The sequence below is a fragment of the Sciurus carolinensis genome, chromosome 4 (genome assembly GCF_902686445.1).
Source record: "Sciurus carolinensis chromosome 4, mSciCar1.2, whole genome shotgun sequence".
Classification (NCBI taxonomy): Eukaryota; Metazoa; Chordata; class Mammalia; order Rodentia; family Sciuridae; genus Sciurus; species Sciurus carolinensis.
Window position 1 is genome coordinate 84,820,256 of NC_062216.1, and position 9,545 is coordinate 84,829,800.

At 34.9% G+C, this 9,545-nt stretch overlaps 1 long non-coding RNA gene across 1 annotated transcript in view; it reads right to left on the reverse strand.

Annotated features, from left to right (window-relative positions):
• The window catches only part of LOC124983495 (uncharacterized), a 50,541-nt gene extending 42,441 nt beyond the window's left edge, over positions 1-8,100 (reverse strand). The window contains exons 1-2 of the long non-coding RNA XR_007108449.1: positions 8,037-8,100; positions 7,176-7,223 (exon numbers count right to left, since the gene is read on the reverse strand). This is a non-coding gene — a long non-coding RNA (uncharacterized LOC124983495). The remainder of the gene's footprint in view (positions 1-7,175; positions 7,224-8,036) is intronic.
• Positions 8,101-9,545: the final 1,445 nt, after the last annotated feature.

Consider the following 9,545-nt stretch of genomic DNA (forward strand, 5'->3'; position numbering starts at 1 on the left):
CAAATGGTGCTGGGAAAACTGGAAATCCATATGCAACAGAATGAAACTAAACCCCTATCTCTCACCCTGCACAAACTCAACTCAAAATGGATCAAGGACCTTGGAATCAGACCAGAGACCCTTCAACTTAAGGAAGAAAAAGTAGGTCCAAATCTTCAACATGTTGGCCTAGGATCAAACTTCCTTAATAGAACTCCCATAGCACAAGAAATAAAAGCAAGAATCAATAACTGGAATAGATTCAAACTAAAAAGTTTTCTCTCAGCAAAGGAAACTATCAGCAATGTAAAGAGAGAGCCTACAGAGTGGGAGAAAATCTTTGTGACTCATACTTCAGAAAGAGCACTAATTTCCAGAATATATAAAGAACTCAAAAAACTCTACACCAAGAATACAAATAACCCAGTCAACACATGGCCTAAGGAAATGAACAGACACTTCACAGAAGATCTACAAGCAATCAACAGATATATGAAAAAATGTTCAACATCTCTAGTAATAAGAGAAATGCAAATCAAAACTACCCTAAGATTCCACCTCACCCAAATTAGAAGGGTGATTATTAAGAATATAAGCAACAATAGGAGTTGGAAAGGATGTGTGGAAAAAGGTACACTCATACATTGCTGGTGGGACTGCAAATTAGTGCAGGCACTCTGGAAAGCAGTATGGAGATTCCTCAGAAAGCTTGGAATGGAACCACCATTTGACTTAGCTATCCCACTCTTTGGCCTATACCCAAAGGACTTAAAATCAGCATACTACAGTGATGCAGCCACATCAATGTTCATTGCTGCTCAATTCACAATAGCCAGATTGTGGAACAAACCTAGATGCCCTTCAATTGATGAATGGATAAAGAAACTGTGGTATGTATATTCAATGGAATATTACTCAGCCATAAAGAATAATAAAATCATGGCATTTGCAGGCAAATGGATGAAATTAGAGAATATTATGCTAAATGAGATAAACCAATCTCAAAAAACCAATCGTGCTGATAAGCGGATGATGACACATAATGGGGATGTGAGGGGGCAAGAATGGAGGAAGGAGGGACTGTATAGAGGGAAAAGATGGGTGGGAGGGGTGGAGGAGAAGGGAAAAAATAACAGAATGAATCAAACACCATTACCCTATGTAAATGTATGATTACACAAATGGTATGCCGTTATTTCATGTACAGAGAAACAACATGTATCCCATTTGTTTACAATAAAAATAAATTTAAAAAAAGAACAAATGTAAATCATTAGCCTAACTTTATACCCTAATGAACTGAGAAAATAGAGCAATAAGAACTCAAAAATAAATACAAGGAAAGACATTGTAAAGATTTGAGTGGAAAATAATGATATAGAAAAAACAAATGAATATTGACTATGAATAAAATATTAATAGGTTCTTGAAAGAATAAAAGTTTTGACTAATCTTTAGTTAATTGATAAAAAAAGAGAAAAGTATAAATTTGACAAATAAGGAATAAAAGAGGAAAATTGCTAGCAATCTTACAGAAATATAAAAGGTAGAAAAGGCAAACTCTCAACAATCATATATATATGCATATATATACAATTATAGATATACTACATATAATTATATATAATAATATATGTGAGATACTATTACAAATAATCATATACTATATATAATTATATATAATATATAATATATAATTACACATAATTGTATAAATGGATATAATATATATTATATACTATATATTATGTTATGCATTATATACAGTATACTATATTATATATTATATAATTGATATATAGTATATGATGTAATTGTATATAATTGCACACCTTATATGTATTATATAAAATAGCATATGTATGCTCTTTATATGTATACACACCATGCATATATAATATATATAAACAATATAGTTATAATTTTTATTGTGGTACTGGTGATTGAACTCATAGCCTTGTACATGCAAGGCAAGCACTCTATCACTGAACTGCACTCTACCAATACTCCTGCCCTTGACAAATCATATATCTTAGATGACAGGTACAAATTCCAAGAAAGCACATTATTTAAACTCATTCAAGAAGAAATAGAAATTCAAAAAAACATATGAAAAAGTAAAGAAATGCCTTTAGTAATAAGAAGATCCTTCAATATGAAAATTTAAAACCTATATGGCTTCATTGGTGAATTCTCCCAGATAGAAAAGGAAAAATTGAAAGCAAGTATTCATTAACTTTTCCAAGAAATAGAAGTTTGGGTAACCTTCACATTTGATAGTTTAAATATAGTATTCTGATTCTAAAACCTGACAAAGAAATCACAAGAAAACTATAGACCAGTATTCTTTGACATAAAAATATTCAACAAAATAATAGCAAACTAAACACAGCAACACATACATCTGGACCTAATAGGATTGATTTTAGAAATTCAAGACTGGTTTAACTTCTAAACATTAATTAATATACTATGCTGTATCAATTTAATAAAGGACAGCATCCATATAGTATTCTCTGTAGAAGCAGTAAAATCATCCAGTGAAATTCATCATTCCCTCTTAATAAAAAACAATCAACAAAACTTGCATAGGAGGAAACTCAAGTTTCTTTCCAGGATCTGTTTCTAGAATATGTTTTTGACCATATAACATGCTTTCTACGATTTTAATCCTTTTAAATGTTTAAGGTTCTTTTGATTGCCTAGCATATATATTGGAAAATTTTACATATATATCTGAAAAATAACATGTATTCTTCTTTTGGGTAGATTTTTTTTATAATGGAATGGGTAGATGGCTTATAATGGAATTCTTGTTCAAGTATTCCATTCCATTTCTGATTGATGACATAGTTGTTCTATCCTTTATCGAAAGAAATTAATAATAAATACTCTCAACAATGTATATTTTAATGGTTAATTTGAATTATCAAGTTGATCTAATTAAGAGATGCCAAAGATTAAGAGGTCTCTGGGTGTGTCAAAGAGGGTGTATCTAGGAATGATGACATGTGGGATAGTGAAATGTAGTGAAGACCCTTTCTAGGCATGGGCAACACTGAACAAAGGTCGGAGGCCTGGATGGAATAAAAGCTGGACGAACAAGGAAGTAGCAGCAGATGCAAGCTCTATTCTTCTTAAACAGGTTCTTGATAGATGCTGCCAATAGCCTGAGGATATAGACATTGCTCCTTCACTGTTCCAAAGTGGACTCTGCCAGTGATTCTCCAGGGAGTTTCCAGAAGCCTTTGGTCTCAGACCAAGGTAACATCATTGATTCTGAGACTTCAGCATCTCAGACTGGGTAGCTACTGTTTCCTTCAGCACTTCAGCCTGCAGACAGTCATGGTGGAGTATTCAGCTTCTGACTGTGTAAGACAATCTAATAAATCCCATTTTTATAATCATACCTCCTGTTGGTTCTGTTCCTCTAGAGAGCCCTAATACATATAATATATACCACAAAATTATCTTTTAAAAATGGAAGAAAAAGCTGGGCATGGTGGTACATGCCTGTAAATCTAGCAGCTGGGGAGGCTGAGGCAGGAGGATTGCAAATTCAAAGCAAGCCTCAGCAAAAGTGAGGCACTAAGCAATTCAGTGAGACCCTGTCCCTAAATAAAATATAAAATAGGGCTGCAGATGTGACTCAGTGGCTGAGTGCCCCTGAGTTCAATCTCCAATACAGGGGAAGAAAAAGAAAAAAAAAAAAAAAAAGGAAGAAAAAAAAAAAAAAAAAAACACATTTGAGGTTACAGAGAGGGGGAGAGAGGGGGGAAGGGAGGAGATTTGCCAGAGATTGACTTTACAAGAAACACTAAAGAAGATATTCAGACTTAAAAGAAGTAAATTCAGACAATAATTTGCATCCTTACAGAACATTAAAGAGCATTGGGACAGTTAAATATGTTACCACAAAAGACATTGCACATATTTTCTCCTTCTCTTAACTTATTTTAAAACTATATAAATAACCTGAGTAAAATTGTGTTGCTGGGCACCTAACATAGAAAATGTAATAATTTTGATAATAATAGAGCAAAGAGGGAGTTGGAGAAAAACTGTCTGGCGAGAATAAATGAAATCAAATGGAAGCAAAACTCCACAAAAAACAAATGACTAGAATAAGAAATGGTAAATAAGGAGAGGAAGAAAGATGGTGGGTAATAGCCACCACATACTGGCTTCTCTCTATTTGAATTGGATCAACAGTTGTCTAACTGGTGGAAACAGAGTTAGATTTAAACTCAGAGAAGCAGTGATCAGCAGAAGCACAATACCTTTTGTTTAGAAAAATAAGAAAATTTGGGTAAAAAGAATAGTATTCTACACTATCACCAAGCACATGGTAGCTCATGAGAAAAGGAAAACTCTGTTCCAGAGTGCTGGGGGGGAAAATGAGGAATCATGAAGATCTCAACAACTTCAGAGTTCAGCATCAGACAGCATCTGCAGTTTGAGCAAGGAAGACATTTAAATATAGCACAACAAACCTACATGACCTACAGGACCCCATCTGCAATCCCACTGGAGACATACTTGCAGTTACAGGTGATCATCAGCTCCCCTTAAAAGGGTTGTAATATACTGATAAAAAAGACTGGGAACACATTAACTGTACCTTTTTAACTGGAGATATTCCTCTGTTATGGAACACCCAGTAAGAGAAAGCAGTTTAATAAATAGTCTTCTAGACAACCATGGGAGAAAGATCCATTCCAGCAGACTGGCAAATATCAACATAGAAATACAGAAAACACATGAAGATAAGAAAATAAAATGCCTTCAAAACTTTATAACCCCTAAACAACTGAAATCACAAATATTGAAGTGAACAAAATGCCAGGCAAAGAATTCAAAAGACTGATGGTTGAAAAAGTCAAGGAACCAAAATATCTAAGGAATAAAATAGTAGGTAAAAATACAGGAGGTGAAACATCTTTTCAATAAACTGATAGACATTCTGAAACCAGAACCAAACAGATATACTGGAAATAAAAGAATCAATAAATCAAATTAAAAATTCAATGGAAAGTATTACTAATAGAGGCTTCAAAGACAAAGTGTAGAATCTTAAAAACTCAGTCAGCAGTAAAATCAAGATGAAAAGAGACCTTGACCACAATATTCAGGAAATCTGGGTCCAAATTAATGGACAAAATCTAAGGATTATTGTCATTGAGCAAGGCAGTGAGATACACACTTAAGACATTGTGATAGTCAATTTTGCATTGTTGTGACTAAAATATCAAATAAGAACAACCTAGAGGAGGAAAAGTTGGTTTTGGCTCATGGTTTCAGAGATCTCACTCTAGAGATGGTTGAGTCCATACCTTTGGGTACAAGATGAGGTAGGACATAATGGGGGAAGAGCAGGAAAGAGGAAAGCTGACACCCTCATGGCAGTAAGGAAACAAAACGAAAAAGAATGGGGAAAGGGGCCTCAGGGAAGAATACCCTTCTAGGGCACATGTCCAGTAACCTCCTCTACATGTACCACCTACCCAGCCACTACCTAGTCAGTTCACTCAAGTTAGGTTGAGCTGAGGAGGACAAAACTTTCTTAATCCAATTACTTTACCTCCAAACATTCCCAAATTAACAGAGGAGATTTTGAGAGATACTGCATAGCCAAGCTATAACATTATTTTCTAGTTCCTAAAAGATCATGTCTATCTTACAATGAAAAGTGCATTTAGTTCATCTCTAAGAATTCCGTAGCCTTAACAGTTCCAACATAGCTCAAAAGTCCAAGTCCAAGGTCTTATCTGAGACTGAAGCCAAACTTTTGGCTTTGAGCCTTTCTTAGAAAACAAAAAAAGCAAGTTATATATATTCAATATACACTTGGATAGAGTAAATATTTCTATTCCAAAAGGGAGGAATAGGGACATAAAAGAAGGGATGGTACCAAAAGTAGACCAAAACTCAGCTGAGCAAACATCCTGTAACTCCATCTATAATTCTACATGCAGCTTCTAGGCCACATGGATATGAGATATTATTCCCAAAGGGCTTGAGCAGCCATGCTCAATTGACCTTCCTAGTTAGAATATACATAAGATGTCTTTTGGTTGAACTTTCTCTGCAACCAGCAACTTTACTTGGAAGATAGTCAATGTTACTGGCATCTCTTAATTCTTGTGGAGTTCATTTCACCCTTGGCTTCATCTTCAGCGCTTTAGACATCACTTTCTCAAAGGATGTCACCTATATCCTGAACTCACTGCTATTTGCCTTAGTTCCCAGACTTTCCTTTGAAGCCTCAGTGGAAACCTCTACTCTCCCCAAACTCCAGCATCCTACATTCCTGCAGAACCAGGGATAGGTGGAAGATACCGACGTTTGTTGCTAGTTCATGCAATGGCTGAGCTTTCTGGAATCCTGCTGCCTCTGAGTTATAGGGTAGTTGGATGTGCTGGAATGACTTCCCAAGTTCCCTGTGCAAGCAGAGCACTGCCATGATCTCTTCTAAAAAAAATTCCCTTCTACATTCTTGAAACTCTAATGGGTATGGTCTTGAAAATTCCTGAGGTGTCTTCAAGCAATTTTTCTATTTTTTCTGTGCCAAGCACTTGGCATGTCCTTTGTGGTTATAATATTTTTAACCAGTACAACTTCCTTGGCCCCAGTTTCACAAGCACTTTTCAAGTCAAACTTCAAGTTTTTAAAATCTATTAACTCTGCTTTCTGCTCCTGATTCTCATAGTAAACTTGACTAAATGCTGTCAACAATATTCATTCCCCAGACTGAAAGCTGTGCTTCCTTGAAATTTCCTCTGCCAGATTAATTAGTCCATAACTTTTAAATTCAGCCTCACACAAAAGTCTTAGGATATGGGCAAAATGTAAACAAATTTTTTTGCCAGAAGGTAACATGAATGTCCTGCAGTCCAATTCCCAATAGAGTCCTCATTTTGATATAAAATCTCATAGGCATGGTCTTTACTGTCTGAATTTGGGTCTGCAGAGGTCCTACTAAAATTTTCCTCTAAGTTTATTTACAACATTCTAAAGCTTTCCCAGCTTCTACCCCCAGTAAACCAGCTACAAATCTTCTGAACAATATGGTCAGTTTGACCATGACAATGACCCAATTTTTGGTACCAATTTCTATGTTAGTCAACTTTGTGTCACTGTACCCAAAATAAATGGTAAAGGAAACTTAGAGGAGAAAAATTTTATTTGAAGCTCACAATTTCAGCAGTCTCAGTCCATAGTCAGTCATGTCCATTGCTCAGGGCCTACGGAGAGAGAGAACAACTCCAAACATTCTTGCATTAACATAGGAGCTTTTGTGGCACACCTAATATTCGAACCACAGCAGCAATGTGTAAGTTTTCCAGTGAAATAATACAAGAAAAATTTCCAAACATTGAGAATGATATGGAAATCCAAACACAAAAGGCATTCAGAACCCCAAATAGATAATATCAAAAAAGATCATCTCTAAGATTTATTATAATTTTAATGCCTAATATAGAGAACAAAGTATTTTCAAAGCTGCAGGAGAGAAGCAGCAGGTCACAATTAGAGATAAGTCAATATGAATCACTACTGTTTTCATAGCTCAAACTTTCAAAGTTAGGAAGTCTTGGAATAATATATACCATGCTCCAAAAGTTAATGATTACCAACCAAAATTCTTTGTCCAGCAAAGACATTCTTCAGAATTTAAAGTGAAATAAAAATGTTCTAAGATAAACAAAGTCTAAGAATTCATGACTACTAAGCCAGGACTAAAGAAAATGCTTAAAGAAACTTTTTATACAGATGAAATGGAAAATGATCTTCAGAGTCAGCAAATGAAAGAATCTCACTAGAAGGGAAGCTATGGAAAGGAGAGTTAAGTCTGAATAAAATATTAGAAATAAATAAAAATGGTATGAAATAATAATCATTTTCTATGCCACTGAATGTAAATGATCTCAGCTAACCAATTCAATAACATGGAGAGACAGATTCAATTAAAAACAGGACCTAACCATAATGTTTCTAAAAGACACACCTTAAAAAGATATTCATAGTTTGAAAGTGAAAGAATGGAAAAGACGTACCATTGCTGCTTGCCGCCGACTAGCGGGACAAACGACACGTACTCTTCAGAAGTTCATGAAGCAGCTTTTTTCTTTATTCGGACAACACCCTCAATATATAAGCAGTCTCATGCATAAGCAATTGTAATCAGATACGTCCATCCAATCCTATTAAAGGTCAAGCAATCACGAGCTCAAGCATACATGTAAGATATATCTGTCCACACGCTAGGCAGCTGAACTAATTATCATACAGCCAATGGTAAACGCTTCCTATTTTTCTCAAGGCGCATTCAGCACGCCGTTTGGCTCTCTGCCAGTTGCCATCTTTGGATGCATGTGGCGTAACCCTGTGCCCCGGTCTCGCCGGCCACATACCATGAAAATGGAGACCACAAACAAACATGAGTAACTACTTTCATATCTAACAAATCGGACTTCATGTAAAATTAATCAGATGAGGCAAGGGAAGTCATTTTACAGTGGTAAAATGAACTATTCAACAAGAAGCTTTAATAATTATAAATATTTATGCCCCAAATGTCAGTCCAGCTACTACATAAAACAAATCCACCAGCATAAATCTCAGATAGATTCCAATAAAATTATACTGGGTGACTTTAGTCTCTCTTATCAATAGATAGGTCATCCACACAAAAACTAAGTAAAGATTCTTCTGACCTACAAAATACTATTAACCAAATTGACCTAAGAGCAATCTATAGTACATCTCATCCATTTACTGCTGAATTTACTTTCTTCTCAGTTATACATGGAACATTCTCCAAATCAGACATTATTCTACACACAAAGCAAGTCTTAACAAATACCAAAAAATGAGAAGAAAATAATTCTTACATCTTATCAGATTATAATTGAATGAAGTTAGAAATCAGTAACAAGTTTTTTAAAAAAGAAAGTATTTTAACATTTGGAAATTTAATGATACAGTTATGAATGAAGAATGTGTCATAAAAGAAATCAAGAGAGATTAAAAATTCTTAGAAACAAATGAGAATAGAGATACAACATATCAAAATCTCTGCAGTAAAATGAAGCATGAAGGTAGTTCTAAGAAGAAAGTTTTTACTTTTGAGTGTTTATATTAAAAAAAAAAAAATCACAAGTTCCCAAATAAGAAATTTGTTTGAATTAACTTTCATCATTGTGACCAAAAGACTCAACAAGAAAAAATTCAAGGAGGAAAAGTTTACTTAGGGCTCATGGTTTCAAAGTTCTTAGTACATAGACAGCTGACTCCACTGTTCTGCGCCCAAGATGAGGCAGAACACCATGGTAGAAAATCATGGAGGAAAAGAAGCTCAGGACATGGCAATCATGAAATAAAGAGAGAGCTCAGTCCACAATGGACAAATATATACACCAAGGCATGTCTCAAGTGACCTATCACCTCTAGTCAGACCATACCTGCCTGAAGTTACCCCACAGTTAATCCATATAGGTGGAATTATCCCCTGATTATATTAAGGTCCTTATAACTCAATCATTTAACCTCTAAATTTCCTTGCA